At 45.7% G+C, this 22,551-nt stretch overlaps 1 protein-coding gene across 1 annotated transcript in view; it reads left to right on the top strand.

Annotated features, from left to right (window-relative positions):
- Positions 1 to 11,064: 11,064 nt before the first annotated feature.
- Positions 11,065 to 22,551, top strand: part of stt3a (STT3 oligosaccharyltransferase complex catalytic subunit A) — a 49,539-nt gene continuing 38,052 nt past the window's right edge. The window contains exon 1 of the mRNA XM_067971069.1: positions 11,065 to 11,131. The gene's annotated coding sequence lies outside the window, so the exon portion shown is untranslated. The remainder of the gene's footprint in view (positions 11,132 to 22,551) is intronic.

Raw genomic sequence — 22,551 nt, forward strand, 5'->3', positions numbered from 1 at the left:
CAGCTCCTTCCCAGGCTGAAGTTACTCCAGTCTTTCCTCCAAACTCAGTCCTCTGACGCAAGGGATGAGCCTCGTGGCTTTTCTCTGAACTGCCTCCAGGGCTTCGGTGCTTCTCGTGTATCTCGGTGACCAGTCAAAACAAGAGTCTGAGGTAACTGACCCAGGGTCTGGTGATGTACTGAGGGAGCTTCACCTAATTTCAACTGGTTGATGAAAGGTGTTTAAAACTCTCCAACCTCGGAATGTGTTTAAAGTACTCGTCTTTTTAATCTTGCCATGTATTTTGAGTGTCTTTAAAGAAACAAAACGGACAGTTTTATGTTCTACCATAGTTAGCGCCATTGGCTAGGTTCAGCAAACAACTGTGATCTAGCCTATGGTAGTAACTTTTAGCCAGTGCCTCTCTGTGACCAACAGACATGGGGAATGATGAGAAGGTGATTTCCATCCCTTTGCTCGAGTTAGAATCCACCATTATCACAAGCAATTCTGCCTATAGTACGTGCACCGTAGAAGGGGAAACTAATATGTTTCTTATGTGTGGGAGAGATGTTTGTCATTTTCTCCATCTGAGATAGTAGACAAGTCCCTGTTCTCAAATAATAAACAGCAGAACTTCAGTTACAGACTCCATGGGACCAATATGTGGCTGTAACTCAATGTCAATGTATAGATAACACAGGAATTATTTCTCTAAATTAAGCTTTTCAATACAGTAAACCTCCAAACTTATCAAAGAGACAAAACAGAGTAGCCAGCACTAGGATAACGTGCACTGTTGTGAATTACTTACTAACAGTTATTTTGCACTGTGCTGATTTGGGCTATATTGTTACGCCAATCTGATCCGTCAGCATTGAAATTGCTGAAAGTGGATCTTGCCAAGTTTTCTTAACCCTGAATTTATAGAACCAGCTCCTCTGCTAAAGGGCATGAAGAGATTCCACAGATTCCACATACCTATTAACAGGATGCTAACCATCCAGGAACTATCATCTTTTACCTGATTTGTACAATATTAATGTTCTGCAGCAGTTGCCATTTCCTTTTTAGAATCGCGTGTACCTTGTCTGAGAAAGGGTTATGTCGTCTCTTTAAAAGTACGTTGTGTTGGATTGATCTGTGGCAGTCTCTATAATATAGGCTGCTATAAATGGACACGGTTGTTTATCCAGGCCAGGTATAAAAACTCGGCCCCTCTCGTTCTTCTTCTGTTTCTCATTGTTCAGTTTCTCTCTCTCTCTTGTCTCTTTCTCTCTCTTTCATTTTCCTCAGTCTGTCACCTTGCAATGTTGAATGTTTTTCTTTATCAGCTAACAGAATGGGACTTCTCTACAAACCCCTTGATTAGATTTCACCCTGTGATTCGCTCCTAGAAAGTCACTATTCCATATGTAAGCCATCTAAATCCCTCACTTGGATTCCAGATACCATTATTATTCTATATTAATTTCTTTAACAAAGGAGAACCGATCCAAAAGAGGACTGCCCTGTCATAAAAAGTGCATCTTAATTCCCAGCAGTTCCCCAGGCAACAGGTTCACAAGTGTGATCAGCAATGTATTGTACAATGGGCTTTATTGGTGGAGAGCATCTGTATTCAGCCAAGCAGTGAAATTGTTGGTTGTTTTAATGCTGTGAAGCTGTTGTTTGCTTCAAGTTATTTATACACTAATTGGCGAGGTGCTGCCTAAAGCTTTATACTTAGTCAGTAATGCCCTTGAAAAGATAGCTGCAAGGATACTGCAAGCTGCAAGGATACTGCAGGCTGAAGTTAGCCTCCATCCCCTCTTTGTCTGCGTGGAGAGGTTCTATAATTTGTAAGGAGCAAGGTGCAACAAAGGTATTTTAATTTACAATAGGGACTAGTAAACAAGGCAGGTTACATTGATGTTCTTGCCAGGGTTACTGTCAAATAAACACAGATGTGATACTGTTCAAACTGTCAGTGATGGACCTTCAGTACTAATGGACTGTGCCAAGTTAAATGAATAAACCATTCAGAAGGAAAATTATATTTTCAAATCAAACAATCTGATTAGAAAATAGCAAAAGATGAGCAACTGACACTGCGCCTAACACAGCGAGCAGACTGAGACCGAGGGGCTGAAATTCAGCTTAGCGATATTTTTTAGCGTATTGGTTCGAGCAGTCGTGTAAAATTCCTCAGAGCACCACTGCAACCAAGCTGTTAATCCACCGCCCGCATGCGTGCCTTTGCGAGCAGGAATCACTGGATAGAAATCAGGACCAGGAGACCCTGCCAATTCCTAACCCAGTAGTGAGGTCAATTGTAGCAGCCCCCATTGCCACCCTGGCTCAAACAGAGCAGGGATTGATCCTGGGGACGCCTGTTCTGTGTCACACCAAACACCGCATTCACCCACCCCATATAAATTAAACTTCCTTTGTATTTCTGCTATTACAGGGCTCTGCTTTTAAACTAAATTTTGGCAACTTTTGCAGAAAAGTTTGAAAAAAATAAATATATATAACTCTCAGTTAGATGTATGGTTCCCAGCCTTAAATGTAAACCAATAGAACTCCCCAAATGGAAAATTTTGCCGTTTGCATTTATTTCAGTAAAACCAGGGGTAAGGTTGAACAAAGCAGCTGTATCTCTGACTGATTAACCTACGTTTTAAATATGTTAAATTTGTGTTTGCTTACCCCTAAAAAATTTTTAAATTTATTTTGCTTTACAGTGATACAGGAGAAGCATTCAGTCATAAACTGCTCAATCCAGGGTGATATAATAATACTTTTTTTTTGTACCCGATTTTACCATTTTTAATTAAAATAAACCGAAGCAGTGACAAACCAGTATAGATAATGGTTAAATTAAACACTGAAAAATGATTTTAAAAGAAGCTCTGGAGGTCCCTATTTTTGCTGTGAAATGGTTCACTGGCATTGAATGCGATGTCATGCATGGTTACTTTAAAAACTTAACAGTGCTCCACAGGGGCACTCCCAGCTCCAATCTCATCACCTCGCTACAGAGAAAGGCCTCACTGGAACTTTAAAAAAAACAATAGATTGAAAATGTTGAAATTTGCCCACAGTTGATACCGTCTTAACTGGTTACAGGCTGAAGAACTGTTGAATGCCATCAGTCTGATTCCTCCCAGCCCATTCACCTCAGTGTTGCCCAGGGTGAGAGCAGTTGAAGGGGTCTGCCTGATATCCATTTTCTTTTATCATACAGAATTCATACTGTGGGCATCGTAACAGCATTCGCCAAAATATACTGTAATGGGATCTCACCAGGACTTTCGTTTATATCAAACAGTAGTCTATATTGCTCCAGTGCTGAAAACTGACTGCGCATTGACAGTGAATGCTTTTTATGCTTTGAGTTGGTTCTAGGCTGTGTCATGTCTGCCTCACAGCAAACCGTCCCTGACATGGTCAATTGCACATAGCTCATGTTTGTACTCTTGTTTGTATTATATCTTGTGTGACACGTAATGGACTTGAAAAAACGTCTCTTGAATAGTGTGGTGTAAGTGAATTGTTAACCTGCCAGTAATGTCTGTGAGGCTCCAGCAGTCAATGGGTTAGTAATATATCTCTATGTTGCCCCTTTTCTCTACTTTTTAAAACATGTGCTTTAACCCTTTCATCCATGGAGCTTCCCCACTGTGACGCATGGTTCAGTCCATGGAATCCCTCTGATGCGATGCATGGTTCAGTCCATGGAGCTACCCTCAACTGTGAACTCAATACCTGCATTCCCTTTGGCTAGGAGAGTGCAGCCTGTAGACAGGACTACAATCAATGCACCTTTGCAGGCAATTCACCGAGATGCAGGAACGGCCCAAACAGTTTACCCCACTTTCTCCCTCTCTGACCTGGGCCAGACTGACTAACTATTTAACTTCCTGTCAAATCTGGGATGTTGATTCAAATCTCCTGGTCAAGAATCTGACACTCCAGCATTGTAACTACCAGGTTTCCAGTGTCCCTCTGTGTAATGTGGCACTTAGTTCACAGGGCTCCCCTGTGCAATGCCCTGTTCAGTTTGCAAGGCTCTCATTCCCCCACCCTGGCCTAGCACAGGCATTGTCCACGGAGCTCCCCAAGTATTGCTGTGTGATGCACCATTATATTTATACTGGTCTGTAATGTGGGTAGACTGCAGCTGTCTGTTAAATGAGAATGTTGCCTCACTGACTGTCTGATGAAATCTTTGATTAACTGAATTACTGACGGATAGACCGAGCTGAAGGATTCCCACCCCTCCCGCTGATGGCGTTGTCAGGCTGGGGTGCCGTTCCACTGGTGCTGGCAGCCCTCTTGATATCTTGTCCCGAGTGGCCACTCTTCAGTGTGAGCTTAGATGCTGAGTATCAGCGGGATGTTTAACCATGGGAGGCATCACCGCTGATCCTGATCCCAACATGCAGCAGGGGTCACTGAACACTAACTATCGTGCTCCCAGCTGTTGCCCTGGCTGAGATCAGTTAACTCAACGCAGGTCGGGGAAGGGGCCTGGGATCTCCCTGGTCGGTTTGGCTCCTTGGCACCACATGCAGTATTAACTCTGAGGCCTCAGGGGACCTCCCTCTTCTCCAAATATTATAAACGGTAAAACACTTTCAAACTTCCTATAACAAACCAAAAAAGGGATGTAAAATATTATTTCTAGTTAGAGGGGTGCCGAAGGACTGAGTCCTGAGGTTTCCGGTCAAGCTGCTTGTACTCCTTTATATGAAGGACAATATTAGACTTTTTTTAATGTGCATTTTCAGATTTCATATAAAGCATGTTGTTTTAAAACTACAGCAAGCTTGAGCTGTTCAACTTTCACTTTTTAAAATGAAACAAGGTTAAATGAGGTCTTAACGTGCTATGTTTTGTGAACTTGTACAAAGTAATTTTTAAAAGTCATGTTTGACACATTGTATGCTTTTGTAACAAAGACTTGGTCCTCAGCCCCTATCGTAGACTGAGGACTACGTAAAAACGGAGCTCTAAATGTATTTGATATTTGTAGGTGTACACACCACTAAACATGAAAATAAAAGCACTTGTACCAGTTAGAGCAACATTTTCTGAATGAGGAACGAGAATGTGCAACTCGCTATGAAACATAAATTGCAGTGCTGTGACTACTCTCCGTATTGAACGGTACAATGGGAAAAATTGCACTTATTCTGATAATTCTTGTGCAAGTCAGACAGTTCATCACTCAGATTACCCCCACCACCTGCGACAGACTTATGACGACTATTACCTCACTAAAAGGGTTAAATTGTGAGGACAGGTTGCATGGACTGGGCTTGTATTCCGTTGAGTATGGACGATTGAGGGGTGATATAATCGAGGTGTTTAAGTTGATTGAAGGATTTGATAGGATAAATAGAAATGATTTCCTCTGGTGGGGGGGGGAGTCCAGAACAAGGGGGCATAACCTTAAAATTAGACCTAGGCCGTTTAGGAGTGATGTCAGGATGCACTTCTTCACACAAATGGTAGAGGAAATCTGGAATGCTCTCCCAAAAAGCTGTGGATGCTGGGGGTCAATTGAAAATGTAATTACTGAGATTGATAAATATTTGTTAGGCAAGGGTATTAAGGGATATGGAACCAAGGCGGGTAGATCGGCCATGGTCTAATAAAATGACGGAACAAGCTCGAGGAGCTGAATAGCCTACTTCTGTTCTTAGTGTTACACAGCACAGAATACTCTCTCCAGATATAGCCCAATGTTTGAAGGCCAAACTCTGTAATCGTAGTGTTGAATGTTTTTCACAGCACAGATGAACATATTATGAAAGTTTCACACACCCACCATTACTCTTTATTGAAATCCAAGTAATAACACTGATTTGGCCCAAGGCAACACTTAAGGTAAAGAGGACAATGACAACTTCAAACCATAACCACGACTGGAGAAGATTTTAAAAATTCACTGTCCTTTAAAAATTCTAGATTGCACTGACATAAAATTGGAAAATGCTGGAATTGCACAAGTCTATCAGCACCTGAAAGAGTCACATAGTTTAACAATTCAGGAGTGATCCTTCATCAGAACTTAAGAATTCCCATTCAAACTTAACCTATTTTTCTCTCTCAACTGCTGAAAAATCTGCTCTGCATTTTCTGTGTGTCATTGCAGTTTTCCAGCACTTGTATTTATATCTACCAGCAGATCTCCTATGCCCTTATTCATGGTGAGTCAGAGGATGCAATGTTGTATAATAATAGGGGTGTTATCAACAAAGTGTGACGGAGAAAGTGTTACAGGGAGCGAGCGAAGCACTCTAATGTAGTATACGCAAGACTCATAGATGATGGCATTGCTCGTGGTATGTGAGAGGTTTCATAAGAACAGAGTGTTGTGCCAAGTACTACCACCGGGAATCCTGACTGCATTGGGTTCCAGAAATATTGCAGAAATGGCCTCTAGGGAAATCGGGGCAGGTCCTGGGATCTGGAAACATTGAAGAGGTAAAATTGTCCATGAGGAACGCTGTAGACTGTAGGAAAATATCAGTGGACTGGTCAGGTGGGCAGAAAAGTGGCAAATGGAATTCAATCCGGAGAAGTGTGAGGTAATGCATTGGGGAGGGCAAACAAAGTAATGGAATACACAATAAATGGGAGGATACTGAGAGGTGTAGAGGAACAAAGGGACCTTGGAGTGCATGTCCACAGATCCCTGAAGGTAGCAGGTAGATAAGGTGGTTAAGAAGGCATACAGAATACTTTCCTTTATTAGCCGAGGCATAAGACTAAGAGCAGGGAGGTTATGCTAGAACTGTATAAAACACTAGTTAGGCCACGGCTTGAGTACTGCGTACAGTTCTGGTCACCACATTACAAGAAAGATGTGATTGCACTAGAGAGGGTACAGAGGAGATTTACGAGGATGTTGCCAAGACTGGAGAATTTTAGCTATGTGGAAAGATTGGATAGGCTGGGATTGTTTTCATTGGAACAGAAGAGGCTGGGGGATGATTAATTGAGGAGTATAAAATTATGATGGGCCTAGATAGAGTGGATATGAAAGATTTTTCCCTTAGCAGTGGGGTCAGTGACCAGGGCATATAGATTTAAAGTAATTGGTAGATGGATTAGAGGGGAGCTGAGGAGAATCTTTTCACCCAGAAGGTGGTAGGGGTCAGGGTCTGTAGAGGCAGATACCCTCAACTCATTTAAAAAGCACTTGAAGTGCCGTAACCTACAGGGCTACGGACCAAGTGCTGGAAAGTGGGATTAAGCTGGATAGCTCTTTTGGCCGGAAACGGACATGATGGGCCGAATGGCCTTCTGTGCGTTCTCTGAAGATTGTGGGTTTGGGAACATAGGAGGCAGTCCTGTGATTAGGGAAAATGAAGTCTATTAGGTTTTTTTTGGTGGGGGGGGGAGATTGGGGATCCAGGCCCTGGGGTCAAACTGGATGGTGGGGTTGGATCACTGGGACGGCAGAGTCTGGCAGGATTTGGAGGTTGCTGTGATCCGGATGAATTGAGGGACGGAACCCATGAAAGTGGAATTTGAACTGAGCTTGGCCCTTTTCAGATCATTAGGTGCCACTGCTCCCACCGTCTCTGTTCCCACCTGTTGACCTTCCCAACCCATCCACAGTCCCTTTTGCGCCCTCATGCACTCCCACACACACCCCCCCCCCCCCCCCCCCCACCGCTTTCCCCATCATCAGTCTGCTCCCATCTGGTGTCAGCTGTGGCTCAATGGTAGCACTCTTGCCTCTGGGTCAGAATGGTTGTGTGGTCAGGTCCCACTCCAGAGACTTGAGTACAAAATCTAGGTTGACACTCCAGTGCAGTACTGAGGGAGTACTGTGGCTACACTGTCTGAGGTGCCATCTTTCGGATGAGATGTTAAACCGAGGCCCTGCCTGCCCTCGCTGGTGCATGTAAAAGATTATATGGCACTATTTCAAAGAAGAGCAGGTGAGTTCTCCCTGGTGTCCTACAAAATATTTATCCCTCAACCAACATAACTAAAACAGATTATCTGGTCATTATCTCATTGCTGTTTGTGGGAGCTTGCGGTGTGCAAATTGGCTGCTGCGTTTCCTACATTACAACAGTGGCTGTGCTTCAAAAAGTACTTCATTTGGATGTAAAACGCTTTGGGACATCTCAAGGTCGTGCTTATAAATGTACAGTCTTTCTTTAAGCATTTGTGCACTGTTAGTGAGTTTGCCAACTTATAGTCTTCAATAAACATAAATTTCCATAAACCAAAAAAAAATGACCCCACAAAACACTCAGAAGTTCAATGTTTATGCATTACCCTTAAGCCTCAAAAATGGCTCAAGAGAAAAAGATTTTTTTAAATGAACTTTCAAATGAAATGAAAAGGAGAGCAGCTTGCTTTGACTGAAGTGGATAGCCGCCAATCAGGATGTATCTGATCATTCAAACGTCTTCCATTTGATTTTAAATCACTTGGAAAAACAAGTTGAAGTTCTTTCTCAACCGATTGACTAAAAAAAGTACACTCTTGATAAGCAATCTCTTTGTTTATTAAATGTCAACAAAGAAACCACACCTGCTCTAATTACAGGTATTGTCCAGCAGAGAGTAGTTCATAATAGAAAAGGAGTAGGCGTTAATAAATTTAAATGCGTGTCAGACTTGCCTGAAATAAAGCTTCGTGAATTCAATCTTCAGTTTCTTTGAAGTCTTCTGGATAAAGCAAAATGATCTCAAATCCTCACAGGATGGTGGGATCCACCCTTCTACGACAGTTCACGTTCATACACAGATCACTTTTGGAAATTCTGCAACCTGCACATTCTCAGAATGTATTGATATTGTTAACAATTTTACAACACCAAGTTATAGTCCAGCAATTTTATTTTAAATTCACAAGCTTTCGGAGGCTTCCTCCTTCGTCAGGTGAACGATGTGAAAGATATTGTTGAAAGATATTGTTCCAACAATGTGTGATATTGTTGGAAGCTCTTTCCAACTGTTCTGAAGAAATAATATCCATCTGAAGCCCAAGCTTTTGAGACGAGCTGTGATCTTGAGTAAAAACTTTAAAGGTATTAAAAATACAAAAGACATCAATGGGCAAATTTAATTTCATTATTATAGAATGTTTAACTTTTGATTAAAACCTTATTTTGAATATTAGAAATTTCAGTTACTGGTGGGGGGGAATGGAGGATGACTTTTTTTAAAAAAGCATTTGGAGTGATTTAATTTGGAGTGTCAACAAAGTGTGATGACAAAATGTTGACATATGGTTTTCCCATTATAAATGTTGACATGAAAGCATTGGTCAAAAGTGCCCCTTCCTTCATTCCTTTTATTTATTTTGTTTTTTTCTTCCTCTCCCCCATGAAGTTGTGCTCACAGGTTAAAGGCGGTTTCCATAAGCAGACGAAGTCTCCTCTGAGCCAAAATCTGCATCTTACACGTGACATGTCTGGGTTAGCAGGCCCAATTTAACAATTAACCTCTAATTACAATATATTGATCATTGGAGAATATGTGGGATGCCCACAACATTTTCTTGTCCTTTCCAAAATATAGACAATAACACACGGTCAGGTAAATGCATACAGGCTAAAACTACTTGGCCAGATTTATTTGCAGGTTAACAAATACACAGAAACTAAAAGATACAGCAAAATAGTGAAATAGTGCAAGCTTAAAAACAATAAAATATTATCAGTCCATGAGGGTTAAAATACCCTTTAAGGAGTTAATACTTACAAAGTTTGAAGATTTTGGGATGAAACAGATTTAAATCGGTTAACTGGTTATCTAAGTAAATATTAGTATCCTATCTACAACTAAATGAAATATAGGCGGTCGTGATGTTTGATCATTAATGCTAAATGGGGATATTGTCAACTGGTTTCACAGGATGTAACTTGTCCTTTCACCATTTACTGTAATGCTGAGATTAAAATGTATGATGGACCAATTGTACACCATTTAAAATAAAACTTACTGGGATTTTTTGACCATTTTTACAGAAATTTTGGCAAAAAATGTCAAAAAAATACTTTTAAATGTTGGATTTTTAAAGTGGTGTGTTCACACAGGTTTAGAAAAAAAGCACCAAGACAAAATATGGTAAATATGCTGACGTAAGTTGTTTTCCCCAAGACTGTAAACAATGAGAAATTTATGATAAAATCAGAAAATGCTGGAGAAGCCCAGCAAGTCAGGCAGCATCTGCGGAGAAAGAAAGAGAGTTAACGTTTCAGGTCGAAGACCTCTCGTCAGAACGGTTTCTCCAGGAATTAAAGATTGATCTCCAGGGCACTGCTGCGAGCTACACCCAGGAGAAAAATCATTGGGGTCTTCAAAAAAAATTGGGTTTTCTTTTCATTTTCTTTGAACGCTTTCATTTATTAGTCATAAAAATTTTGAAGATGGGGAATGAAGGCTGTTTGACCGGGTGAGGCCATTGGAGGTCATGTGACAAACCTCCAGGAATGGGTCCGACCAGTGCTGGTAACCCTAATTATGCCATGGTCATGCAGGTCTTGGGTCTAGCCAAAGGCGTTTGCTGCAGCAAAGAGGAGAGTAACGCTTGAGAGGTAAAAAGTTTCAGATCATCCAGATCACCATATCTTCACTTGATAACCGGGCCATGCATTTTACTTGCCATAAACAAAAATTAGAAAATGCTGGAGAAGCTCAGCAAGTCAGGGCAGCATGTGTGGAGAAAGAAACAAGAGTTAACCTTCCAGGCCCAAGATCTGGAAGATGTTAAAAGAGTTAAGGTTTCTGAGCAAGTACAGAGCAAGAGGGAGGGGAAGGGAGGAAAGAACGAAAGGGAAGGTCTGTGGTAGGGTAGAAGGCAGGAGTGATCAAATGACAAAAAAGGGATGATGGTGCAAGGCTGCGCGCCCCCGCCCCTCCTCCCGCGCGCGCCCCCGCCCCCCTCCCGCGCGCGCGCGCGCCCCCGCGGGAATGACACGTACATCTTTGCGCGCTCAACCTAGCTTGAGACCGGAAGCGGGCGTCGCAGACTGACAGCCGCATTGTCCAATCGGACGGCGGAGCCCGGGGAGCTCGGGCCGCCAGTGGTCCGAGTGGGCGGGAGGGCGGTCGCTTCCAGGTATCAGGGTAGGTTGCGCCGGCGTGCGGTCGGAGCTGGGGTTGGATGGAGGGAGCGCGACGTTGAGGAGGTAAAGTGGGGGCAGAGAGGGAGGAGTGGGTCCGGGGGAGGCGGGGGGCTGTCAGCGGCCCAGCAGGCAGAGGGGCTCGGGATCGGACCCAGAGTCTCAGCGTTAGTGTCCGAGGCAGCGGTCGGGGTGAGCGGGGCCCGCGCCTCAGTCCCAGTGAGAACGGCGGCTTCAGTCAGGGCGGCCCTCGCTTCACCCCCCAACCCGACACATCCCCGTCCTCCAATCTTCTCCTCTCTCCCCCAAAATCATCCCCCTCTTCCCCCCCCAACAAAATCATCCCCCTCTCCCCCCCCCCCAAAATCATCCCCCTCTCCCCTCCCCCCACAAAATCATCCCCCTCTTCCCCCCCCCACAAAATCAACCCCCTCTCCCCCCCCCACAAAATCATCCCCCTCTCCCCCCCCCCACAAAATCATCCCCCTCTCCCCCCCACAAAATCATCCCCCTCTTCCCCCCCCCACAAAATCATCCCCCTCTCCCCCCCCCCCACAAAATCATCCCCCTCTCCCCCCCCCCACAAAATCATCCCCCTCTCCCCCCCCCCCCACAAAATCATCCCCCTCTTCCCCCCCCCCACAAAATCATCCCCCTCTCCCCCCCCCCCCCCCCACAAAATCATCCCCCTCTCCCCCCCCCCCCACAAAATCATCCCCCTCTCCCCCCCCCCCACAAAATCATCCCCCTCTCCCCCTCCCCCACAAAATCATCCCCCACCCCCACAAAATCATCCCCCTCTCCCCCCCCCCCCCACAAAATCATCCCCCTCTTCCCCCCCCCCCACAAAATCATCCCCCTCTCCCCCCCCCCCCCCACAAAATCATCCCCCTCTCCCCCCCCCCCACAAAATCATCCCCCTCTCCCCCCCCCCCCCCCACAAAATCATCCCCCTCTTCCCCACCCCACAAAATCATCCCCCTCTTCCCCCCCCCCACAAAATCATCCCCCTCTCCCCCTCCCCCACAAAATCATCCCCCACCCCCACAAAATCATCCCCCTCTTCCCCCCCCCACAAAATCATCCCCCTCTCCCCCCCACAAAATCATCCCCCTCTCCCCCCCACAAAATCATCCCCCTCTCCCCCCCCCCCACAAAATCATCCCCCTCTCCCCCCCCCCACAAAATCATCCCCCTCTTCCCCCCCCCACAAAATCATCCCCCTCTCCCCCCCCACAAAATCATCCCCCTCTCCCCCCCCCCACAAAATCATCCCCCTCTCCCCCCCCCCCCCACAAAATCATCCCCCTCTCCCCCCCCACAAAATCATCCCCCTCTCCCCCCCCCCCCACAAAATCATCCCCCTCTCCCCCCCCCCCCACAAAATCATCCCCCTCTCCCCCCCCCCCCACAAAATCATCCCCCTCTCCCCCCCCCCCCACAAAATCATCCCCTCTCCCCCCCCCCCCACAAAATCATCCCCCTCTCCCCCCCCCCACAAAATCATCCCCCTCCCCCCCCCACAAAATCATCCCCCTCCCCCCCCACAAAATCATCCCCCTCCCCCCCCCACAAAATCATCCCCCTCCCCCCCCCCCACAAAATCATCCCCCTTCTCCCCCCCCCCCCACAAAATCATCCCCCTCCCCCCCCCACAAAATCATCCCCCTCCCCCCCCCACAAAATCATCCCCCTCCCCCCCCACAAAATCATCCCCCTCTTCCCCCCCCCACAAAATCATCCCCCTCTCCCCCCCCACAAAATCATCCCCCTCTCCCCCCCCCCCACAAAATCATCCCCCTCTCCCCCCCCCCCACAAAATCATCCCCCTCTCCCCCCCCCCCAAAATCATCCCCCTCTCCCCCCCCACAAAATCATCCCCCTCTTCCCCCCCCCCACAAAATCATCCCCCTCCCCCACAAAATCATCCCCCTCTTCCCCCCCCCCCACAAAATCATCCCCCTCTTCCCCCCACACAAAATTATCCCCCTCTCCCCCCCCCCCCCCCACAAAATCATCCACCTCTTCCCCCCCCCCCACAAAATCATCCCCCTCTCCCCCCCCCCCACAAAATCATCCCCCTCTCCCCCCCCCCCCCCCCACAAAATCATCCCCCTCTCCCCCCCCCCCACAAAATCATCCCCCTCTCCCCCCCGCCCACAAAATCATCCCCCTCTCCCCCTCCCCCACAAAATCATCCTCCTCCCCCACAAAATCATCCTCCTCCCCCACAAAATCATCCCCCTCTTCCCCCCCCCCCCACAAAATCATCCCCCCCCTCTCCCCCCCCCCACAAAATCATCCCCCCCTCTCCCCCCCCCCCCACAAAATCATCCCCCCCTCTCCCCCCCCCACAAAATCATCCCCCCCTCTCCCCCCCCACAAAATCATCCCCCTCTCCCCCCCCCCCACAAAATCATCCCCCTCTTCTCCCCCCCCCACAAAATCATCCCCCTCTTCTCCCCCCCCCCACAAAATCATCCCCCTCTTCCCCCCCCCCACAAAATCATCCCCCTCTTCCCCCCACACACAAAATCATCCCCCTCTCCCACAAAATCATCCCCCTCTCCCCCCTCCCCCACAAAATCATCCCCCTCTTCCCCCTCCCCCACAAAATCATCCCCCTCTTCCCCCTCCCCCACAAAATCATCTCAATCTTCCCCCCCCTCCCCAAAATCTTCCCCCCTCCCCAAAATCTTCCCCCTCTCCCCAAAATCATCATCTTTCCCCTCCCCTCCCCCAAACTTCCACCTCCTCCCCCCCCCCCCAAACTTCCACCTCCCCCCCACCCCCCCAAACTTCCACCTCCCCCCAAATCTCCTGCCTCTCTTTCCTCCCACACGCTCTCCCCTTTTTATCCCACGCTCGTGCTCTCTTCCAGACAGTGAATCTTGGTTAGTTATTTAATTAAAGATCGTCGCAGCCAGAACTGATTCTGCCCTCTTTTGCCATTTACACACAAGCAGCGTCCAGGTACTGGTCACTGGATCCTGATCAGAAACCCCTTTTTTCCACTTTTCCCTAACTCAGAACAGTGAGATCAATCTGCTAACCCAGCTCTGATCAGCTCATAGCACATAGGAGAGATCAAACCTGGAACCTTCCTGGTCTGGATGGCTGTCTGGCCTCCTGTGGTGTGCTTCCCAGTGAGGTATCAGGGAAGTTTGACTCTTCATGTAAAAGTTTGAATTACTGTGGAAACTTGTTGGTACTGTACAGTATAGTAAGTTATCCTATAACTTTTTTTTCACTAATGCAACATAAGTTTCTGGAGGCCTTTTGTGGCTCAGTATTGGTACTCTTGACTCTATATCAGAAGGCCGTGAGTTCAAGCCCCACTCTCACAGAGACTTGAGCACATAATCTAGGCTGGCACTTGAGTGATACACTGTCGGAGGGTGCCATCTTTCAGATGAGATATTAAACCGAGTCCCCGTCCGCCTCCTTGGGTGGACATAAAAGATCCTGTGGCATTATGCAAAGAAGACCAGGGAAGTTCTCCCAGTTCCTGGCCAATAATTATCCCTCGACCAATATCACTAAAATCAGATTAACTGGTCATTTATCTCCTTGCTGTTTGTGGGACCTTGCTGTGCACAAATTGACTGCTGCATTTCCTACATTACAACGGGGACGGCACTTCAAAAGTATTTCATTGGCTGAAAAGTGCTTTGGGATGTCCTGAGGTTGTGACAGGCGCTGTATAAATGCAAGGCTTTTCCTAACAATTCAACATTTGATACTGAACAAAGACTGAGCTCGGTGGATAAAGGTGTGTTTTTTTCTGTGTGTGTCTCTCAGCTGCTCTTTCCCTAGCACAGTCCTACCCACTCAACAAACATTGGCAATTATTCAGGAGTGTGGCCTCTGTTTGATTCAAGTAGTGGCAACAGTTGTGGGAATTGGAGCTTTGGGCTTTATCTTCATTATTAGTCCATAATGCAGGATGTTAATATGTTAGATATTTGCACTTTCTGTTCTGCAATATATGATATTTTTAAAATAGCTGCATTTCATGCATTTCCCCTTGTTATCCCATCAGTAGTGTTATGACAAACTAGTGTTCTGCGCTACGCAATGCTGGTAGATTTCCCCCTTATGCTTGGTGATTGTACTACAAGCCTGACAATATTCATTTGGAAATGTCATTGTTCCACAATAAATCCAGCGAATGCAGAAATAATCTGCAGAAGTGGTAATTCCCAGTCGCGTAGTTGAATTTTTGTGTTTGCATGATCTGTTCATTCTAACGTACTATTAAAAATGCAAATTGTAAGTTTGAAGAAAAATAAATCCGTGCATTTATATAATTTCTTACCAAGTCGTCAAAACATCTGGGCACTTCATACATGGAATTGTTTTTGATGTGTAGTGACTGTTAGGTAAATGTAGCACTGACAAAGTCCCATGAACAGCAATGAGATGAATAACCAGTTAATCTGTTTGTTGATGGTATTAATTTAGAGGGAATTGTTGGACATGAGATTTGCCTGCGCTTTGAATAGTGCCATTGGATCTTTAATGTCCACCTGAACAAGTATATAGGACCTCGCTTTGTTTAATGTCTTATCTGAAGAAACAGCATCTTCAACAATATAGCACTTCCTCAGTAATGCACTGGAGTGTCAGCCTAGTTTATGCACTCAAGCCCTGGACAAAATGGGGTTTGACTGGAGTGTGTTTAAAATATTTTGTCTGTACACTTGATGTTTTAGTTGTTACATGTAGGGCAGGTATAGTTTGAAGGAAGCAGTTCCTTTCTGATCTGCTTGGGACAGTTGTGCTGTGCGACACGGTACAGCCATTTCGCTGCCTGCTCTGATGGTGATCCAGGTCAGATGTGTGGCTGTTGAGATATTTCTGCATCAAAATAATATTGAATAATATTTTTAACACGTTCTTTTCCCCCAATAATGCTGTGAGCTTGAGAATGTTTCTTAGTTCTGTGCAGTTCTAGAATTGTTGGAAATGGTCATGTGCAATGAAAATAATGTTTCCATTTTGCACGTGAACGAATTGAGTTTATTTTAAAATATGAAGCTTTTTTTATGGAACTTGTGAAAAATGATAGCCTGTGGTGTTCTAGAATTCATTAGAAATATTGCTGAAAATTCCGTCCAGTGGTTGTCTTGATTTGTAGTGAGTGCAGGTCCACAGCACAACCCATAATACTTTAACATAATCTGAATGTGTCACTCAGTTTAGCTGGTGCACAAAGTGGAAATGTCACCATGATACCTTAGGGCTGTTTTTCTGAGGTTGGGGGTTAGGGCACATATTTGAACTTGAGTCTACGTATAACTCGTACTGTACCTGTTTGACAGTAGAGAGGGAACTTTATTCGGCATCCAGCCTATGCTGTACTTGACCTGGGAGTGCTGACATTGGGTAGAAAAATGTTCAATTCACCAGTGTTGACCAAGTACCAAATACACCCAAAATTCAGTAACAGTTAGAATATGCCCAGTGAGGCTAGATTGTAGAATATTGTGGTGCAAGAGAAAATCAGAATTAATTTACACTTACACACTTGTTGCTTATGAATTCTTCAGTCTTGTGGAGGAAGACTTTTCTATCAGAGATATCTTCAAATTTGTTTCACTTCTTTCCCTCTAAACCCATTAACTGTCTCTTTTTATAACGGTTAGTGTCCCTAACTCTCCCCTTTTATTTTGTTCAGTTTTACAAAGAGGGAGAGAGCACAACAGGGACAGTTAACTTGCAGATTTGACGCAAGGTCTTTATAGGTGCTTACATGCATGCTGTACCCTTCCAGCATTATATTTCATTTTCTAGCATTTGTAGTTTCTTTTTTCCCCCTCTCCTTCTGTTAGTTTAATTCAGAAATCCTGAATGCTGGTGAGAGTGAAGAAGTGGAACCTGCATTTATATAGCGACTTTCATGTCCTCAGGATGTCCCAAAGTGCTTCACAGCCAATTAAGTACTTTTGAAGTGTAGGCACCGTTATGTAGGCAGACAGAAAGCCAATTACACACAGCAAGATCCCAAATCAGAAATGAGATGAATGACCAGTTAATTTGTTATGATGGCGTTGGATGAGGCAGAAGTATTGGCCAAGATACCAGGAGATTTTCATGTCTTAGGATCTTTTACACCCACCTGAGAAAGCAAACAAGGCCACGGTTTAATGTCTCATCAGAAAGGCGGCACCTCTGACAGTGTAGCACTCCCTCAGTACTGCACTGAAGTGTCAGCCTGGACCATATGCTCAAGTGATTGTGAGATTGTCATCTGTCAACGCTCTCTAATCCTCACCACCAAGTGTCTGCTTCAGCAACACAGGGCAATCGCAGTTGGAGCCCTTTTTTCTACCTCCAATTTTGTCCCTTCTCTCCCATGTTGAGTTAAGAGCTACACAGGTCATAGGAAGAGATGTTGCACAGAAACACATTGAGGTGACGGTGAAAATCCTGTGTTCTGGGAGTCCTGGTTCTGGAGCATTGTTACCAGTTAGTAAATAATGGAGTTTTTTTGAGGTGCCTTTTTTTAAATTTGTATTTTCAAGAGTTTACCTTCAGACATATAAAAAGAAAGAAAATCTTGCATTTATATAGCACCTTTCACAACCTCAGGACATCCCAAACTGCTTTATAGCCAATGAAGTACTTTTGAAGTGTAGTCACTGTTGTAATGTAGGAAAAGCAGCAGCCAATTTGCGCATAGCAAGATCCCACAAACAGGTATGGGATAATGACCAGATAATTTGTTTTGGTGATGTTGGTAGAGGGATAAATATTGGCCAGGACACTGGGGAGAACTCCCCTGCTCCTCTTCAAATAGTGCCATGGGATCTTTTACATCCACCTGTTTAACATCGCATCCGAAAGACGGTTAAGGAGATATATATACTAAACATCTTATTTGCACTGTGCTTACAGGAGTACATCGATACCCTCAGGTGTCTTTTTTTAATTTGTTCATAGGATGTGGGCGTCGCTGGCGAGGCCGGCATTTATTGCCCATCCCTAATTGCCCTTGAGAAGGTGGTGGTGAGCCGCTGCCTTGAACCACTGCAGTCCATGTGGTGACGGTTCTCCCACAGTGCTGTTAGGAAAGGAGTTCCAGGATTTTGACCCAGTGACGATGAAGGAACGGCGATATATTTCCAAGTCGGGATGGTGTGTGACTTGGAGGGGAACGTGCAGGTGGTGTTGTTCCCATGTGGCTGCTGCTCTTGTCCTTCTAGGTGGTAGAGGTCGCTGGTTTGGGAGCTGCTGTCGAAGAAGCCTTGACAGGTTGTTTCTGCACTGGGATCAATTGAGAATTTGAAGAGTTGAAACAATTTGTTCTTGGCCTCGAGTTCAGTTGGTTCAGGAAACCAGAGTGGTCCTCTTAGTGAGTCATCCTTGCCTGTCTGGCGGTAGGTCACAGTTACTGGTTTCCTTTCGCCTCCTGAGACGTGGTGAAAAGGTTCTGTTTTACAGATTCTTCCTTACATTAGGGTTGTGTGTGTGGGCAGGAGGAGAGAGGCTGGAAGAAGTTAGTCCCATCGACTGTCATTCAGGAAATGTCTCTTCTGAGTTTAATGGCAATGAATTGTCTTTGTGACGGATCCACAGTATTCCAGCATTCAGAGTTTGAAAAGTTGTAATTGTTATGGTTCAAGATTATTTAAACTTCTCAGCTAGTTGGAAATAACTGGCCAATTATGAGGTTCTTCAACAACTTGCATTTATATAGCACCATAGTGCTTCACAGAGGCATAATCAAAAATGGATGGTGAGCCAAGGGAGGAGGCATTAGCTTAAGTCAAAAGGGGTGGGTTTTAGGAGGATCTTAAAAGAGAAAAGGCAAATGGAGAGAGTTTATGGAGGGAATCCCAGAGCATGGGACCTGGGCAGTTAAAGACATAGGGTCCAATGGTTGGGTGAAGCGGGGCAGGGGGGATGCTAAATAGGCCAGTCAGTGGAACGGAGAGTTGGGTGGCGGTTGTAGGGCTGGGGAAGGTTACAGAGACAGGGTGGGACAAGCCATGAAGGGATTTAAACACGAGGATAAGATGAAACTGGAGTCCCTACTCTCTGCGTCTCATGCTGCCTTCACAAGCCAAATTCTATCATCACTGCCTCTAACTTATATAAGAATAATGGATTTTAAAAAAAAATGTTCTTGGGATTTGGGCGATACTGGTAAGGCAGCATTTATTGCCCATCCCTAGGTGCCCTGTGGGCATTAACAGACAAGGACATTGGTGAATCCGTTGGGTTTTTAGGGCAAAGGGCAGCATTGATGGTCAGTTTTTTAGTGCCAGCCCACAAATTTAACAGATCTTTGAATTCAATTTCACAATTTGCCATGGTAGGATTTGAACTTGTGACATGTGTGTTCAGGTGACGAAGGAGAAAGCCTCCGAAAGCTTGTGATTTTCAAACAAAACTGTTGGACTATAACCTGGTGTTGTAAGATTCCTTACATTTGTCCACCCCAGTCCATCACCGGCATCTCCACATTATAAAACAATGGTTAGGCCACAGCTTGAGTACTGTGTACAGTTCTGGTCACCACATTACAGGAAGGATGTAGATGCACTAGAGAGGGTACAGAGGGGATTTATGAGGATGTTGCCAGGACTGGAGAATTTTAGCTATGAGGAAAGATTCGATAGGCTGGGGTTGTTCTCTTTGGAACAGAGGAGGCTGAAGGGAAATTTAATTGAGGTGTACAAAATTATGAGGGGCCGAGATAGGTCCTTCCTATCCACTCTATTTCCCTTAGCAGAGAGGTCAATAACCAGGGGGCATAGATTTAAAATGATTGGTAGAAAGGTTAGAGGGGAGCTAAGGAAAATTTATTTCACCCAGATGGTGGTAGGGGTCTGGAACTCACTGCCTGAAAGGGTGGTACTCATTTAAAAAGTACCTAGATGTGCACCTGAAGTGCCATGACCTACAAGGCTACGGACCAAGTACTGGAAAGTGGGATTAGGCTGGGTGGCTCATTTTTGGCTGGCGTGGACATGATGGGCCGAATGGCCTCCTTCTGTGTCGTAAATTTTCTATGGTGAACTTGCTGCTGACAGTGAATGGCTGAGTGTTCTGTTACCTACCAGTCCTGGCCTTATATGTTTAAATGGAAAATTGACATAAGGTTTAGCTGAGGTATGGACTGATGTAGAAGGCTGAATAATCTCATCTATCAGAAGGCTTCTCTGAACAGTTTGCTCATTGCAGTGTGTAGGGCAGCGAGTTGCTGAACTGGTGTTGTTCCGCTGAGCAGTAGTACGTCAAGAGGCCAGGCATTCCCCCAAGGCAGGAGGAGAGAAAATCCGAAGCTGGAATTGAATAGTTACGGGCTGGTTTTTACTGCTTGGCATTGGCACAGGTCACCTGCTTTTCACCTTGGCTGAATGTCGAACCCTTGAGATGTATTTTTAATCTTTGTTGGGACGTGTCACAAGTGAAAAGTGTAATGCAGATAAGCTGATGCACACTCGCACCACTTTTTAACTCTGCAAGCAGCATCTTGTACAGTAATGCATTGACTACACCCTGAGCTAATCCACACACCAATTATTAAATTTAATTATCTGTGAGGGAAACCTTTATAAGCTCTTGGGATCCTTGAATTTCAAGCTTTGAGACCTGGTCCTGAGTTGTGAAAATCACAACATAGCTTATAGTAATCGACATTTGCTAACTTGCCTGTCAGTCCAGGGATTCAAGTGAACGTCTCGTATTGAAAGAAAAAAAGAAAGATTTGCATTTCTATAGCGTTTTTCACGATCTCAGGACATCCCAAAGTGCTTTACAGCCAATGAAATATTTTTGAGGTGTCGCTACTGTTGCCCGTCGATAAACAAGCCTTTTCAGATTATTTCAATTTTTTTTTATATATATATTATTCGTTCATGGGATGTGGGCATTGCTGGCGAGGGCGGCATTTATTGCCCATCCCTAATTACCCTTGAGAAGATGGTAGTGAGCCGCCTTCTTGAACCGCTGCAGTCCGTGTGGTGAAGGTTCTCCCATAGTGCTGTTAGGAAGGGAGTTCCAGGATCTTGACCCAGCGACGATGAAGGAATGACGATATATTTCCAAGTCGGGATGGTGTGTGACTTGGAGGGGAACGTGCAGGTGGTGGTGTTCCCATGTGCCAGCTACCCTTGTCCTTCTAGGTGGTAGAGGTTGCGGGTTTGGGAGGTGCTGTCGAAGAAGCCTTGGCGAGTTGCTGCAGTGCATCCTGTGGATGGTACACACTGCAGCCACAGTGTGCCGGTGGTGAAGGGAGTGAATGTTTAGGGTGGTGGATGGGGTGCCAATCAAGCGGGCTGCTTTGTCCTGGATGGTGTCGAGCTTCTTGAGTGTTGTTGGAGCTGCACTCATCCAGGGAAGTGGAGAGTATTCCATCACACTCCAGACTTGTGCCTTGTAGATGGTGGAAAGGCTTTGGGGAGTCAGGAGGTGAGTCACTCGCTGCAGAATACCCAGCCTCTGACCTGCTCTTGTAGCCACAATATTTATGTGGCTGGTCCAATTAAGTTTCTGGTCAATGGTGACCCCCAGGATGTTGATGGTGGGGTATTCGGTGATGGTAATGCCGTTGAATGTCACGGGGAGGTGGTTAGACACTCTCTTGTTGGAGATGGTCATTGCCTGGCACTTGTCTGGCGCAAATGTTACTAGCCACTTATCAGCCCAAGCCTGGATATTGTCCAGCTCTTGCTGCAGGAGGGCACAGACTGCTTCGTTGTCTGAGGGGTTGCGAATGGAACTGAACACTGTGCAATCATCAGCGAACATCCCCATTTCTGACCTTATGATGGAGGGAAGGTCATTGATGAAGCAGCTGAAGATGGTTGGGCCTAGGACACTGCCCTGAGGAACTCCTGCAGCAATGCCCTGGGGCTGAGATGATTGGCCTCCAACAACCGCTACCATCTTCCTTTGTGCTAGGTATGACTCCAGCCACTGGAGAGTTTTCCCCCTGATTCCCATTGACTTCAATTTTACGAGTGCTCCTTGGTGCCACACTCGGTCAAATGCTGCCTTGATGTCAAGGGCAGTCACTCTCACCTCACCTCTGGAATTCAGCTCTTTTGTCCATGTTTGGACCAAGGCGCTAATGAAGTCTGAAGCCGAGTGGTCCTGGCGGAACCAAACTGAGCATCGGTGAGCAGGTTATTGGTGAGTAAGCGCCGCTTGATAGCACTGTCGACGACGCCTTCCATCACTTTGCTGATGATTGAGAGTAGACTGACGGGGCGGTAATTGGCCAGATTGGATTTGTCCTGCTTTTTGTGGAGAGGACATACCTGGGCAATTTTCCACATTGTTGGGTAGATGCCAGTGTTGTTGCTGTACTGGAACAGTTTGGCTAGAGGCGCGGCTAGTTCCGGAGCACAAAACTTCAGCACTACAGCCGTGATGTTGTCGAGTCCCATATCCTTTGCTGTATCCAGTGCACTCGGCCGATTCTTGATATCACACGGAGTGAATCGAATTGGCTAAAGACTCGCTTCTGTGAT

The sequence above is a fragment of the Heptranchias perlo genome, chromosome 33, assembly GCF_035084215.1.
Source record: "Heptranchias perlo isolate sHepPer1 chromosome 33, sHepPer1.hap1, whole genome shotgun sequence".
Classification (NCBI taxonomy): domain Eukaryota; kingdom Metazoa; phylum Chordata; class Chondrichthyes; order Hexanchiformes; family Hexanchidae; genus Heptranchias; species Heptranchias perlo.